At 32.3% G+C, this 16,280-nt stretch overlaps 1 protein-coding gene across 3 annotated transcripts in view; it reads right to left on the bottom strand.

The window, feature by feature from the left end:
* The window catches only part of LOC129950893 (phosphatidate phosphatase LPIN3), a 32,320-nt gene extending 20,032 nt beyond the window's left edge, over positions 1-12,288 (bottom strand). The window contains exon 1 of one of the 3 annotated variants that reach the window (XM_056062827.1): positions 11,286-12,288. The gene's annotated coding sequence lies outside the window, so the exon portion shown is untranslated. The remainder of the gene's footprint in view (positions 1-11,285) is intronic. The other 2 variants (XM_056062828.1, XM_056062826.1) reach the window with 2 other exon arrangements.
* Between the last annotated feature and the right edge of the window lie 3,992 nt (positions 12,289-16,280).

Here is a 16,280-nt window from a genome sequence, read left to right as displayed (position 1 = left end):
TTTATTTTGTGGTTTTCAGACTTGTATCCAATCAATACAACTTGTAGTGAACGATTCGAAAGGTAATTACTAATCCAATGAAGCAGGGATTCGTGAAAACCGAAAGCACGCATTTTCGATAATAGAGCCTGATGCCAAACCCTATCAAATGCTTTTAAAATTTCAAGTGCAATAATCTTACTTTCTCTAAAACGATGTAAAGATTTGCTCCCGAAAAACCATGAGATCACCAGTGGACCTATTGTAAGGAAAGCCGTATTGTCGGTCATTAAGAAGCTTTCGATCTTCGAGATATTCCATGACCTTAGAAAGAAGAGATGTAAGTGCAATCGGTCGGTAATTGGACGGTGAAGATGATTCACCTTTTTTGGGAATATGCTGGACAAATGCGGTTTTCCATCCGCTCGGAACGAGACCTGAGGAGTAGGACAGATGAAAAAGCTTACGCAGTGGTTTTGCCAGCGTTGAAGAACAACTCTTCAGAACAATAGCGGGGATAACATCCGGACCAGCGGATTTATGAATGTTAAGATCTTTAAGAACTCTTGCCACAGTATGAGTGCGAAAAAAGATTGGTCCCATAGAATTACTAACTTGCTCTAGTACAGGCGGAGTCATAACACTCACTAGCAGCGTTGAATTGGCGGCGAACTGCCTAGCAAAAGCGATAAGCTTTCTCTAAAGAGCTAACAAATGAAGTGTCATTGACAACGAGAGTAGGAACCGAGAAAGAGGAAGAATTCCTCATATTGTTTTACAAATTTGTACTGCCTTTGGGACATTGCAGTATTTTTTGCCGTAATTTTTGGTCATGTAAAAATTTGATCCGTAGAATATGGGCGTTGCAGGCCTTCCGGGCTTGCTTGAACTTATTCCGGTTTTCCTCAGTTGGATTGGCTTTAAAACAACGCAAACTTACCTTTTTAACCCTAATAACCTCTTTACAGCTCGCATGGAACCGTGCGTTTTCCTTAAGTCTGATGCTTTGTATTTGTAATTTTGACATTAGGTTCATGAATAATAAAAGTCCAACAACAATTCAATGTGTTGAATATTCTTGTTTTGACAGATGTTGTTGTGTTTATTAAATTGTGTGGTGAAGATTTCAGTTTTCTTTTCAACTTTATTACTTACAAAAATCATACATATACGAAACGATATCATCAAATACAACACACTTTTCACCACAGCCGAATAAATTTGTAATATCTATATTCTGCATAAGGTTTAATACATTTTTCCTTATCAACCAATGCTGCAACAAAATTGTAAATTTAAGGTCAGGTAAGCACTATACAATTCAATCTTTGTATTTTCTCATCAATTCGTGGTGAATTGACCCTAGCAGTGGTAAATTGACTATAGCAGTGGTGAATTGATATTAGCAGTGGGGAATTGATATTAGCTTGTTGGAAAACCAGAATTACAGATTGGTTTCCGGTCTTTATATAGAGTGTGTAGATATCAGCTTTCAAAGACCAACGGCACAAACCAAGCACACTGGAATCTTACAAAAAATATTATGGTTGATAAAGTGCGCTTAGGATACTTTTTCCTAATTATGTAACCACCACTGTAATAAAATAAGGGTACTTTTATTATTATTGTTAGTCAGCCTATTACGAAACGTGCAGCAAATGGACTCCATATAACTTTTCAAAAATCACAAGCTAAAAATACATTGAAAAAATACTTAAAAGCAAAATTCAAATGTTAAATTTTAAGTTTTTGGTCTTATACAAGCATTAATATTATCAAACATTAATTTGTGTTCCTTTTTTTCTATTTTTTGGACATAGCTATAAGTGGTGCATTTCTATTTTAACACTAAGTTACACGTACGATTTAAAAAAATATATATTTCTAACTTAAAAATAAAACGTTTTTATAGAAATAATAACATCCCGTGTAAGTGTAATATGTCTATTTTTACCTTATTTGAAATGGCTTAAACACTTTTATGGATTCCTTTATTTCCGTTTATAGTCTCTTAAGCATTTTAAAGAAAAAGAAAAGCAAACATTCTTCTTCAGCATACATACATATATTTATACAAAACACCTGAAGCATGTTAAAATATTTTCAAAAAAAAAGGGAAGGTAATTTAATTTGATTACACAATTTTATTTATAAAATAAACAAATCGAAATTGAATCGATTGAGAATTCAAATGTTTCAACGCTCAAAGCCCACCAAAAGACATATGAGATGGCAAAAAGTGTTTTTGTCTTTCTGTATCAAATGGAATAATTAAAAGGCCGTTTCCGTCATCCCTTAAATAGTCAAAGATGTACGAGTAGTTGTTATTTTGTTTTTCTTTAATTTACATACATATTATTCCAAAGGAGACAAGAAATAAAACTGCCTTCTGTAAATATTTACCTATTTATAACAAGTACGAAAAATTTCCATTCATACACAATTTTTGGCAACAGACTTTGAAAGCATATAAACTACATTATTTTTCCAAGTACACAGACAATATGTTTTGAAAATTAATTTGGCATTTATTTTTTTTTGACGGTTTTTTGTTGTTTCTTGGCAGACATTTATTTTAATAAATCAGCTCGGAACAAAGTCTAGCCTTTTTCTTATTTCAAAAGTAATTTTCAAACAAGTTGAAACCCCTTTACGTTTGTGTAAATTTGTGATTCATCACTTAATTTTTATTTCTGCGTCGAAATTATCCAAAGTCGAAAAGATTTCAGTGAATCGTTAGACAATTAAAATTGGATTCATTCGTGATGATGGGGTTATTCATATATGTACATAATTAGTTTTAAATTAGTTGAATTTCTTTTATGATTATTTTTAAAAATATAGTACATAGTCACAGAGATTGTATTATGAGTTATATGTAGGTGCAAATACTTGTGTATTCTGTGTGTATACTGTATACAAATATTTTTATAATAATTTTATGTTTCATGACTATAATTTATTTGTTTTAATGTTTTAATGACTATGACACGCAACAACTTTATTTTTTTTATTTTATTTTTTACTGACGAACGGTTAATGAACCTTTAAAAGTTATCAATGCGTAAAATCTGTAGTTTGTGAAAAACATGGTTTCGCACTAATAAAATTGAACAAAATGTTAAGTAATGTTAGACATCCAAAATTAATAAACGTTTTGTAAAACGAAATTGGCAGTAGGTCGTTCAATTTAGAAACGCTGTTGTTTTACTGATTACAAAAGGGGAAAGAAATAATTTCAGTGTTTTTTTTATAATTTTAGTCCTTCAGTTAAATCTTAAGTCCTTAATATTAAATCCTATAATCTTAAATATACATCGTAATCAAAAACTTTTACCAACTCCGAAAAAAACCCTAGCACGAAATCCGTTGTAAGGCAAAGTTGTATGAGATTTTTCACTACGAAGATTTGGTATTAGTTGTTTTCGAGAAACGCGAAAGTTTCCGAACTCATGATAGGGCTGAATAAAATGAGAAAAAAATTTAGTGCAGTATTTTTAAATGCAAACATTTAATGGTCCGTCTAGTGGTTTCTCTTTGAATTATAGATTATTTTGACACTGACAGCTGTCTCCTGCCAGAAATCTTGACAGACTTTCAGTGTCATATAACAAAAACTGAACCTCTATATACTTCATTTTGATAGTATTTTGAAGTTTGCCTTGAGTTTCCATTCATACCAGAAATAACTTTTATAACTTATCCAAATAAATGTGTCAGGAAAAAAAACAAAGGATGTTATTTAGACGTATTATTTTTAATCTGGCATTACTTTTTTCGGAGTTGGTCTTTTTGACAGCTGTCATAATGAATAAACTTACTTTGGAACCAGAGTCTCTAAATCTTTCAAATTAATCACCAAAATAATGGTTCGATTTGTGTGACGCAGCGAAACAATCAATTTATTTAAGGAAACTTTCGGTAAGGACGTTGTCTTGAACATCGTCGGCATGTGGCGTTGCCTCCAGGGTCATGCGATTGAACATGGCTGGACTATTTTTTGTGAGTGCATATAAAGTCACTTGTCTACGCAGGTAAGCTCTAGACAAGTAACACTTATTGCTATAAAAAGTGTTCGAAAATTAGGCCTTTCAGCAGGAATTTATTCGAACCAGCCTAGGCATCCACTTCCGAAAACATTTTCAAAATAATGGAAAATGCTTAATCCTTGGCCATAACATTAAATTGTATGCGTTTAACTTCTTCTTCAATTCACACGTCTCAGAAAACACCCTTACAAAAGTGCTTTTCTTCTCTTTTTGTACATTTGGGTAAATTTAGTCTAAAGTCTTCCATAAACAAATATTTTCGATGTAAAAAATATTTCTTTTCTGTAGAAAGCACATTTCATCATCGCTTCCGTATTGATGTCAGCTCTTATAGACTACTTATTAAAAATATCTCTACTAGAACATTGGAAAAAATCTACATTTTCATTTTTACACACTGAATTTGACTGTCTTAAACAACGGGAAATTGGCTAACGTAAGCCATAATTTACTCCGTGTTGAGGAAGGTATAAAACACTCTTACAGTATACTCCGGACAATTAAAACAAACTTTACTTAATCAATTTTAGAATTTATTAAGTCTCTAATAAACATTGCATCAAAATATTTTCGTCGAATTTCAAGGCTTTGTAGTCCAAAAAGCAAACATCAGGCATCATATGAAGGTCGAGGAATATTCCAACGTAATAGATAAAACATGTATATAGAAGGGCATTTTGAATTCTTTCTAGTCTATTTGAGTGAATGGAATAACTATACAACCATATTACGAAATAGACCTTACGTATGAGAAATATAGGCCCTTAAGAGTGAAGGAATTTAAGGATTCCTTCACTCTTAAGAGCCTCCTTCGAATTTATTCTAATAAATCGTAACATAGTACTTGATTTGGCTATTAGATAGTCTATGTGACTATTAAAATTGAACCTAGTGTCAAATATTACATCTAGATCGTTCTTTTCTTTAATTTTATCAAGAGTCGTATTTCCTAAAGAATATTCAAAACACATAGGTGATGAACAACGACAGAATATAGATAGTTTACATTTTCACCATTATTGTTGACAAGTGTGCTTGTATGACCTACACTGGAACTTTGTTAAATATTCTTCGAAACTATTCATTCAATAATTTACCGTTACAATTAGTTGAAAAGTTCAAAGTCTTTGGCGTTATATTTGATTTTAAATTGAAATTAAGCTTACATATTAATCATATTGTATCCAAAGCAAATTCTTTACTTGGATTCATCAAAAGAAACTCATTGGAATTTAAGGACCCTTACACTATTAAATCTCTATATTGCAGTATTGTGCGTCCTGTTCTTGAAAATAACTGTGTTGTTTGGAACTCTACAACTGAGTTTAATAAAAAGAGAATTGAAAATGTTCAAACAAAATTTCTCAGATTTGCTCTTCGAAATAATTTTGAAAACAATGTTATAATTCGAAATGCCTTTTACTGGGAATACAGTCGAGAAGAAAAATGTATAGTGCCATGTTTATTAGTGATATTTTGACTTCAACTATTGATTGTGAGAGTTTGCTTAACTGCTTCCATCTGTATGCTCCTTCAATTTCCTTAAGAGCCAGACCGCTCTTGTCAATTGATTCCCATCATACGCAACGTGAACCGATTTCCGAAAGTTGTAATTTATTTAATATGTTTTATTACCCGTGTTTTGTTGGGAAATCTATCCATAGTAAATTAGGATTTTGCACAAATAACAAAAACAATATCCACAGTGAGAATAACACCGATAAAAGTTAGAGTAGAATCTCACTATGGATAGGTTTTTGACATTTATACGAGCCTCGAATGGATCTTATGTCATTTCGTTCTCAAAAATGTTGGTACGATTGATATTGCATTTGTATCTCGATGGCTGTGTTCGTTGAGTAGTTCTGAATTTGGAATCATGTGTGTTTTTCATTGCGGAAAAAACGAATCGATTACTGTTGATATTATTTAGTTTTGTTAGTGAAAATGGACCAACTGGGCTTATTTTGCAAGAAAAAACAATAGAAAAGATATTTATGTTTTGCTATGTTTTAAAAGGTTTATCTCAGTTTAGAATAGATAAATCTCAACTCGATTCAGGTATATAAAGAATTCAAGCTACGAACAAACCCCCTTTTTGAATTTTTTATTATTATTTTGACAGATCTTCTTTCAGTTGTACCAATTTTTAAATACAAAAATCTGGCCACTGCGGATCGTTTTGTTGGGAATTACTCACTTTAAAAGTCATTTATTCACTTTAATTAATTATTTTTGGTTTTGGATGCGGGTCATGTGCGGATTATTGTTTAAAAAAAATGTATTTGACAGGATAAGGGGAAATCATAATAAAAATCCAACTCACTATGAATAAACTGACACTAAAAGTTAAAGATTGGGAGCTAATACTACTTTTTTGTTGTTTTAATATTTTTGTAAGAATTTAAGCCTTTTTCATATAGGGCCTAATTTGGAAACAATTTTCCAATTTCCCCATCTTTGTAAAATTGTGAACATGGATAACTTAGAAAGATTTCATTACCTTTTCAATCTATTTACTTTGAAAATGAGTTTTTAGAGAAGCTTGGTTCTGATTTTCATATGCAACAAAGTGGAAAATTTGTGCGTTTCGTCAAAAGAAAAAATTCCCAGAAAATATTATTCTCGGTAAAAACTAATAATTTGACACTGTTTATGGTCTTGTGCGAAATTGTTTACGTTTTTGGAAACTAAAGGGATAAGGGAATCACTTCCAACAATGTACAACGACTACTAATTATTATTTCTAATTTTATTGAGAAATTTGAATTAATTATATGGAATTTGACGAAATTCTAAATGAATAACGTGTTTAAAACTTTATGCGATTATCTTTGGTAATTTTAGGTTTTTAACTTGCATTTCTAGTCTCTGCCAATAGTTCAATTTCTATTTCAAGTTAATTTTTTTCTTTTATTATGACATATAAGTCTTTTTTAATGAAAAATAAAGTCGTTAATATGACACACAAAGATTATTTTAATTGATTTCAACAATGAGCCAATCTTATTGAAAGGTCCAATTGTTTATTGTTTCGAAATATTTAAATTTTTATAAAACAAAACATACCATATAAACAGAGCATAAGTAAATACAAAAAATTGTTTGACAAATAATGATTTAGAAGAAAAAACAACAGCTGATAAAATGTATAAATTTTGTTTTTTGAATTATAAAAAATAAATAATATTCTAGTATTCGAAATACGTAATACGTAATGCTTCTTTAGATTAACACACAAATTGTATACCTAAGCATGACAGTGACTTTCCTTTATCGTATAGTATTGTTAATTATACAAAAAGTAAAAAAATGAAAAAAAATATATTTAAATATTGTCTTTTTTATAAGACGACAATTGAAGAGAATACGTTAAATATTAATTATGAAAAAGAGTTTATGACAACGCACTGTTGCATTGCAACAGGTGGCCTTTGTTTTATATTTTCCTGATAAAAACACATTATTTCTCACCAGAATAAATGAGTGTGTGCGTATAGTAAGTAGGTATATAATTATTGAAAAAAAAACAGTATCCTATCAATAAAGTAATTTTTATAATGAGTTCAAGCATTACGTACATACAAAATACATTTGCATGTAAAAGATAACTACATGCAAATTTAATTAATCATCTATAAATTACAATAATTTATTAAATCAAGCGATTATTTAAAATGTGTGTGTCACATGTGTAACAAAAAAAATACATATACTGCAATGAATGTATTAAACATATAAATAAAATAAATAATATAAAACTGTCAATTACTGATTAATATAATCTTAACAGCTGCATCATCATGAATAGCAAAAATTAAAAAGAAAACTCATCACTTAAATGCAAGTTAAGTGTACTGAGTTAGAAAGTCAATAAATGGTGATTAAGTTGAAACTTAAAAAAAAAACGTGATGTCTGGGATGAAAATTGAAACAAAAACAGATCAGACAAAAACAGAATAATAATAATTAATCATTCAATAAAACCAAGTACAGTAAGAGTAAGTGTTCAGTATATCAAAGGATGAGCAGTCCTATGTGAAAACATTCTTATAAATAATGTGATTGTATTGATATCAAATACATAAACTTAATGCTCTAAGAAATGCAGTTTTAACAAAATGCTAGCTGATCCAACCAATTTTCTACCGCGACCGTTTTAAAAATATGAATGCGTCTTTAGCACACAGCAGTAAATTGTTAGTTTTTAATGTCTGAAGCAATTTATCCACGTCATATATGTTGTCCGACTGCAAGTACAGCAGCGCTTTAACTCCTCCTGGAGCAAAGGGCAGCAACAATATCCTTCCTTCTATCTCGAATCACCGCTGACCTCAGCTGTGGGCTGTGGCCATGATTGAATACCTTGAGCACGAGTCTCCTTCAAAACTGATGACCTCCAAGTTGTCCTATGTCTTCAAACGCGTCTATTACCCTGAGGATTCAATTGGACGGATTGTTTTGCTATATTGTGGTCAGCTTTCCTCAGTGTATGGCCTATTCAACGCCATTTCCGTTGCATGATGTCTACGTCCAATTTTTTCAGTCCGGTCCTATTCCACAGTTGAGCGTTAGATACGGTTTGCGGCCACCGGATCTTCAAAATAGAGCGCAGACAACGGTTAACGAAAGCTTGTAGTCTGCTTGAGATATTGGCAGAGCATTTCCATGTTTCAAAAGCATATAACAGCACTGATTTGACGTTGGATTCGAAGAGTTTAAACTTAGTGCGTAGCGATATTTTGCGGAGTTCCACACAGGACAAAGGAATCCAAAAGCACTACGGGATTTGTTTTTATTCCAGGTCCGTTCCGCCAACGAGAGCTTTAAAACTTCCCAGCTAACTAAACTGCTCGACCTTGTGGGCTTTATCCTGTGGTCATTACTTTGGTCTTATTTGTGTTAATCTTCAAGTCAGCCACCTTTCCATTCAATTGCAGCGAATGACACATCTGATTTAAGCCTGCCGTGTTGTTTGCCATGAGACATATGTATATCGTCAGCATAATCTATGTGGCTAAGCTTGTTAAACAAACTCCATTGGAGACCGTGCCTTACATTAGTACCCACCGTGGCAGTCATCACATCGTCAATCGCCAGCAAAAACAGAATTGGTGACAAGACATCTCCTTGTCTCACTCCTTAACGCATATCGAAAGAGTCGGAAAGCTGTCCATTGTGCAACACAAAACACCTTGCGTTGTTGTACGATTCTTTGATAACAGCGACAATTTTCTCAGGGATTCCTGGCGCAACAAGCGATCTTCAGATGCATTCAAGATTGACCGATCAAACGCCTTCTCCAAATCTACAAACATTAGGTACAGCGGTAATTGGTACTCAGATGATTGTTCGAGTATGATTCGCAAGGTGTTTATGTGGGTTACGCACGATCGGCCACTGCGAAACCCGCTTGTTCCCTATTGAGGGTAGACTCGATCCTGGACTTATTCCTCTCGAGAATAATCGTTGCCATTAACTTCGAAAAATTTAGAAGTCGAAACTTACTGACATTGTTGGAATATCGGAAGTATTTTTCACTGATTTGGGTTAAAGGCAACAAGAAAAGTAAAATCTTGATTGCTTTCAAAAACGCAAACATTCAGGACTCGTGACGCAATACGTAATCATTTTTCCAAAACATTGACCCATGCATATTCTGGACTATGGGTTTAACTTAAGATATTTTCTTGTGAACATCTTTTCAAATGGTAATAACTTCCTGAAACAAAAAATAAGTTGGAGGCTATACCGCTAGAAAACTTTCCAATACGTTTCGAATTGTGGGATACAAAATTCTAATGTCATTTGAAGGGGTGGGGGGGGGGTGGGTAGTTTTATATGTATATCAATTCCCGGAATTTTTGGTTATGAATTGAGATATTAGCCGTTTTGAGATCATCTATTTCTTAACGTTATAAAAATTAAGCAAAATCCTGCTTTAAGCTTGGATCTATTTTTATGATCCAAAAATCAGTAATTACATAACGATAAGGTTAATGTTTATACACATATTTTGTATGTAATCGATAGCAAAATTTACCTTTTTTTAACAAAACCTTCATGAAATTAAAATGAATAAGTGCAAAAAATATAAAACATATGTATATCATTCTTCCTTAAAAAAAAGAACAAAAAGTCATCGTTGGACAAAATTATCTAATGGCAACTCGCATTTCAAACGCCAAATAATATATTTCAAATATGTTGATCACAGCTGTTTTATTTGGGAGCGTATTGGAATCCAGCTTTTTAAAATCTAGTTTTTAGAAAATCCCAAAAAAAATACAGTTATAAAATCCAGCGATTTTTAAAAATCAAACATTTTAATAAAAAACGGGACTACTAAAAGCGGGATATCGAACCCAAACCATTTTATTTTCCTCTTCTGTTTGGATTAAATCGTTGTGATAATAAAACGCGGCCAGTCTATATATTATTTGCTTAATAAAAAATAATATAGTTTTATAAAAAAACAACCTTGAGCTTTTTAAAACTTATCAATCAAATTTAAATAGCATTTCGCCGCAGAACAAAAACAAAAACCCACTTTTAAATAACATCCAGTTTCTAGAATACGCCTAAAGGTTTTTAATTTTAATGAAAACCGTTAAAATAGTTTAATGAGAAATGTCTTTTGCTAATTTTAGTTCGTAAGATCTCCGATTTTATTTTTCAATAGATAAAAGTCAATGCCATTATTTTTCACAAATTCAATTTATAATTTTTTCTCTGAAACTTTAATTTCTTGGTCAGATGGGTCAAAGACCTTAACCAAACAACAGCCAACAACTCTAGATTTTGGTCAGTTTATTTATTATGTAGTAATAAAGGCAAACCCTTATGTTGACACCTTCAATAATGTAAATGTAAGCCCATTGAGATTTATGTAAAACTAGTTTTTGATAGTGCAGACAAGGTGTTATATAAAAACAGAGAACAAACTTAAATCCATTTTGACAGCTGTCAAACCTACACCTGCTTATTGTTTGAATTACAACACACAAGTTACACAACGCCTAAACAAATCTGAATACATTTATTTCCTAGCCTCATTGCATTATTATAAATAAAAAGGTGCATCACCATCATCACAATATCATGATCATCATCAAATAATTAAAAGAAACCACCGCTCTGTATATTGAAGACCAAAGCAAAACAACTATTAACATCCCCATTAAACACCTAGAAACATAATCAAAAGGCCAAACAAAAACGATGCAATTATTTTTCGAATAATATAATTTAACTTACTCGTAGTTGCGTTTAATTTAAACAGCTGTTATTTTGAATGACGTAAGGCAATGGATTAACCCATAAACATACAAAAGAGCGATAAACGAGATGATGTTCTTCAACTTAACAATCTGACAGGTGAAGCCCGAGATGTATGACAAAGTCTTTATAATGTGATCTAGCTTTCAAGATCGTTTTGATGTTTTTTTTTACAATTTAACGAGAAGCATACTTTCACTATTCTTGTATTTATTATGTTATATTTAATAAAGCACACGGAAGTTATTTTTTAGTTTAGTTTATTCTCAAAAATAAAGTATTTGGCTGCTTTGACGTTTCAAACACTTGCCGTATTATAGAGAGCACCTTTTTTTGTAGGTACAGATGTTTCCAAACAGAGCAGGTTTGATAGATTCCACCACACTTGCTCTCAACCGAACAAAGATCACTTGGCTTGCTTTTTTTGCTTCTTCTTATATTTCGTACTAATTGAAAATTATTTCAAAATCGTTTTTGAATGAATTGCACTTTATTTCGAAACAAATCAGATGCAAAACAGAAACACAAAAATAAATAAACAAATGCACTTCGTACTTTAATTTTCTTATAATTCAATATTTTGCTTTTGTTGGTTGTTTAAATTATTCAGAAAACTAACAACTTAATCACGCTTTTTTCTCCCGGGCTGATTTTAATTTATAAATTGCATTTGTTTATTATAATATATTAGATATATATGTAGGTGTATAGTATATATTGGCTTGGTTAGCGTTTTGAATTAGGTTTAAAGTCCACAAACGACTCAACAACAAGCACAGCACACAGCACAACGGTTAGCATTCGAGTGAAAACTTGTTAGGCTTTTTATTTCATAATAATAACAACAAAAGGAAGGTACAAAAAAAAGCTTTTAATTTTGTTTCGAACTTGTTTGTTTCTTTATTTATTATTTTTCAAAGTTTACGTAAATGCTAAATGCGATTTGAAAGGGGATTTTTTATTTTGTTTGGTATACCGACGATATAACGCCGACAAGTGCGGGTCTCATACTGAACGAATAGTAAGACTTGTTTCAAGCTAAATACTAATATGTACTAAATTAAAAAATAAAAGTTTTTATAAGAAAATGGTCAACGCTCAAGTCTCAACGATGAGACTTTTTAGTACATGTTGCTTGTGTACGTACGGTGGCGGCGGTGGCGGTGGTGGTGTGGAAAAGCAAGACGAATTTTAATGAAACAGCCGACCGACGACGACGATCATGATGACGCGACGACGGACGGGCTGAGAAATTGTCTGTCCATTCACCATAGTCAGCAGCGTTGCCACTTCGTTTATTTTCGTTTTTTTTTGTTTAGGATTTTTGATTAAATCACATCAAAAAGGCGTTTACCACGTTTTGGGAATTTGGTTCGTAATAGATCAATTGTGTGCGAGGCATGGCACTCTATCTTGCATATACCAAAAGTTGTCAATTTCTTCAATTTCAGCAAAAAAAAGTCATTTAATTTGGCTCAGGTAACGCCTTAGGAATAAAGCACCTTATTTCGTTCCGGAGGTATGATACTGGCTTTTTGTTAATATTACGATTCACTAAATTGTCCACCCTGTAGTTTTTCAACACGTTTTTAAAACTTATTTCTAGAATTATAATTATTTTTTTTTTTTAGAAAATTAAGAACACATTAAGAGAGATAAATTGGGTTTGAAGTACCTTAATTGAAGAGCTTTCCACTTTCCGTATGAACAGCAACATCACAGTACATATCATACAACAGGCTCTTTCCATAAGGTGCGGGTAACTCTAATTCACTATAACAGTAAAATACACGTTTTATTCAATGTTTTGAAAATATTGAAATAAAATCAAATTTGTATTTCCATAATTCGTATTTCCGTAATTCTTAATGTTATTTGAGTCAATCACCCCTTTTACCGATGTCGTAAACGACAGCAAAATATACGACACGACACAATCTGCATTCCATAAGTCGTTTTCAAATTTTGTCACTCTTTTTGTTGTCGTGTGTAAACGTAAAGTGTGTTGAATGCTTTCATTCAACATTCTGTAAGACAAAAGGAAACGACGACAATGAAAAAAAAACGACGGTATCTCTCGTTTGAAAATTTGCTCACGACGAAGAAATGGATGTTCGCAAAACTGTTTCCTTGTGAAATCATTTACTTTATGGAATTTATTAGTACTTTATTTGCGATAAATGAAAACAAAATATTTGTTTACATTTGCAGTTGAAATTAACAAATGAAAATCAGTTATGGGCCCTCGTTGAAGTGATGGAGAGCAACGAGCAGTTGGCTAGGGGATTTTCGAAAGGAATAAACAAAACTGGCATAAAAAGGAAATGGAATTCTATAACTGAACAGCAAGGGTCCTCCAGTAAGAGATGGAGATGGTTTGCAAAAGGTTTGAATCGCTTAATTCATTAATGTAAAAAATATTTTAATGTTTGCTTTAATCAGGTTTCGGCCGACTTTAAGTTCAAAGTGAAGAACAAAATAAAAAACAATTTAAAAGGCAAACTAGAGGAGGTCCAAACCAATTTTATCTTCGCTGGAAGATGCTGTAGCAAATTTGCTTAAATCCAAACAGTGGTTTAACCCAAACGGAAATCCAATTTTTGTATCCCAGCCCAATTTACTTCCAAATACTTTGGCGACTACATCCGGACATACTTTAACACGAACTCAGGCTGCAGATGCAGATGCAGACGCAGACGCCTCCCTTTCCTATTTAGAAGCAGAAGTTTTAAACATGGAAGATGGCTCCGTCGAATTGAGGGGTGAAGTTTTGGAGCATCAACAACCGGAACAGCAACATGAACCTGAAGAGCCTGCTTTCTTTTTATAATTAATTGTGCTTTTTCAAAACTTTTCACTCCACCTTCTTTATCAGCACACTATAGCTACTCGTGTTGTAATACATTTCTACACTTATCATTTTATTTACTTATTTATTTACCATTTGTATGAAGACTTTAATATCATTTTGACCGATGTTTGCTACTTTGGCATCGTTTAAAAATCTGCTACAAATTCGTCGCGTAGAAGAACTTATGGAATGCCACGAGAGTCGTCAAAAAAACGAGATGAAATTTGTAAAATGCATACGGTGGCGTATACGTAACTTTTTTTTTTTTTGGCCTATTATAAAACTTTGATATTATATTATGTATTAATTTTGTTTAACTCCCAACAACTCGTACGGAAATAGAGATCTTTGAAAAAAATCACAACCATTCCTATTTGCATGTGTTGGCAGAAAAATAACCACATATAATTTTTAGTCTTTTTTTAATTTATCACTAAAAGAGTTTTCTTCAAACAAACATTTGGGTACCTGATTAAGTCAGGCTGTGCAACTGAGTCCTTCCACAGTTCACTTCATAATTTCACGATTTAAAATAGGATTCATAATGTGAGCATAGAAGTAAAAAGAAAGTAAAGCTGGAGACATACGATGAGAAACTACTTTTAAGGCTAATCAACTGAAATCCCTTCTTATTCTTTGAATCTTTAGCAAATTTAACCTTAAATGTTAATTGAGAAGAATGAATGTATGGCGGAGAACAAAAGCAGAATTTTCTCATAAGCAAGCTCGAGCAACTGTTGAGCATGACGGTGCTGTGTTGGTCGGTATGAGGATTTGTTGCAAGTTCAATGGTTCGAAAAAGGTAACAAATAGCTAACATCAATATTTTGGAACAAAATTTTAAATCCAGTGTCAGTAAACTCGAAATACAAAACAAATTCTTCTCCCAGGACAACTACCCAAAGCACACATCTTGTACAGCATGATCGTGGTTATTGTATAACTTCCCTTAGGTGTCCTAAATACAGAAAAAAACACCTGTCCTCAATGCAATCCAGCATATATGCAATGAATTGGGACGTCGAGTTGCTCAAAAGAACTTAAGGACCAGTAGAACAGGCCTTGAAGAAGAATGGCAAGAAAAGTCCTAAAGTACAGGGTCCGGCTAAAAAAAATCCCGTATTTTTAGACGTTTATATTTCGAGCTAATTATAGATAAAATGGTATTCCGGCTATATATAGATAGAACGTGCCGTTTTAAGTAATCATAATAGTGTGGCCCTTATGTGACAGTTTGGTGTGCTGTTGCACAACCAACCAAACTTAAATCACAACTTAAACCACAACGAAGTCTGGTTCCAATTTAAAAATTCAATTCAATACAATTTTTCTGTTAAATTGTTTATTTATTTGTCATTACCTTTTAAAATATGGGAGATCTTTTTGTTGGACCCTGTATCTTAAAAACTTGTCTCTTCCATACCTTGCCATCTTAAGGTTGCCATGAGATGCGTGAGATGGAAATAAAACGCAACAATGTTCTAAATATTAAGTGTCCGATCATGTGTGATTTTTGCATTGCAAAAATGTATATTTCACATGACCAATTATTCGTGGGAAACAAAGAGTTAAAAAACAACTTGAAAGTGATAATTAAATAGCCGTCATTAAAATTATTTAAAACAAATAATATAAAAACACTATAGACGGCAACACCAACACTTATCATCATTCACCACCCGGTTTCGAGGGCTATATTTGTTAGCTATCTGTTTGCTAGCACTGGGCACCGAAAACATACACAAACGCATTTATGTATAAATATATATGTACCTATATTGTATATTCTCAGATATAGTAAAATTATTAGCTTTTATTCATAAAGTAGACATACCTACCATATTCCTAGTCTCGTATCTTATTTGGACTTGATTAGAAACAGGAAAGCCATGTCATATAACCTTTTCGATTGATAATCCGGAAGACCATGTGATAATGCTTTTGTTTTCCATACCAATACTTTTTTTCAAGAGAAAGAACTATCATTCAAAAAAAAAACTCAAAAGCTGATATTTCGAAATAAAAAACATCCAAAGTGCGAAGAGCCAATTTTATACAAATTCTAGCTATAAACATGCGACTGTTTAATGTTTAGGTGTGAAAATTATGATTAATCTGAGAAA

Source organism: Eupeodes corollae, chromosome 3, assembly GCF_945859685.1.
Source record: "Eupeodes corollae chromosome 3, idEupCoro1.1, whole genome shotgun sequence".
NCBI classification, from domain to species: Eukaryota; Metazoa; Arthropoda; class Insecta; order Diptera; family Syrphidae; genus Eupeodes; species Eupeodes corollae.
Note: the sequence above shows the minus strand (reverse complement) of the source record. Positions and strands in the feature narration are given on the sequence as shown.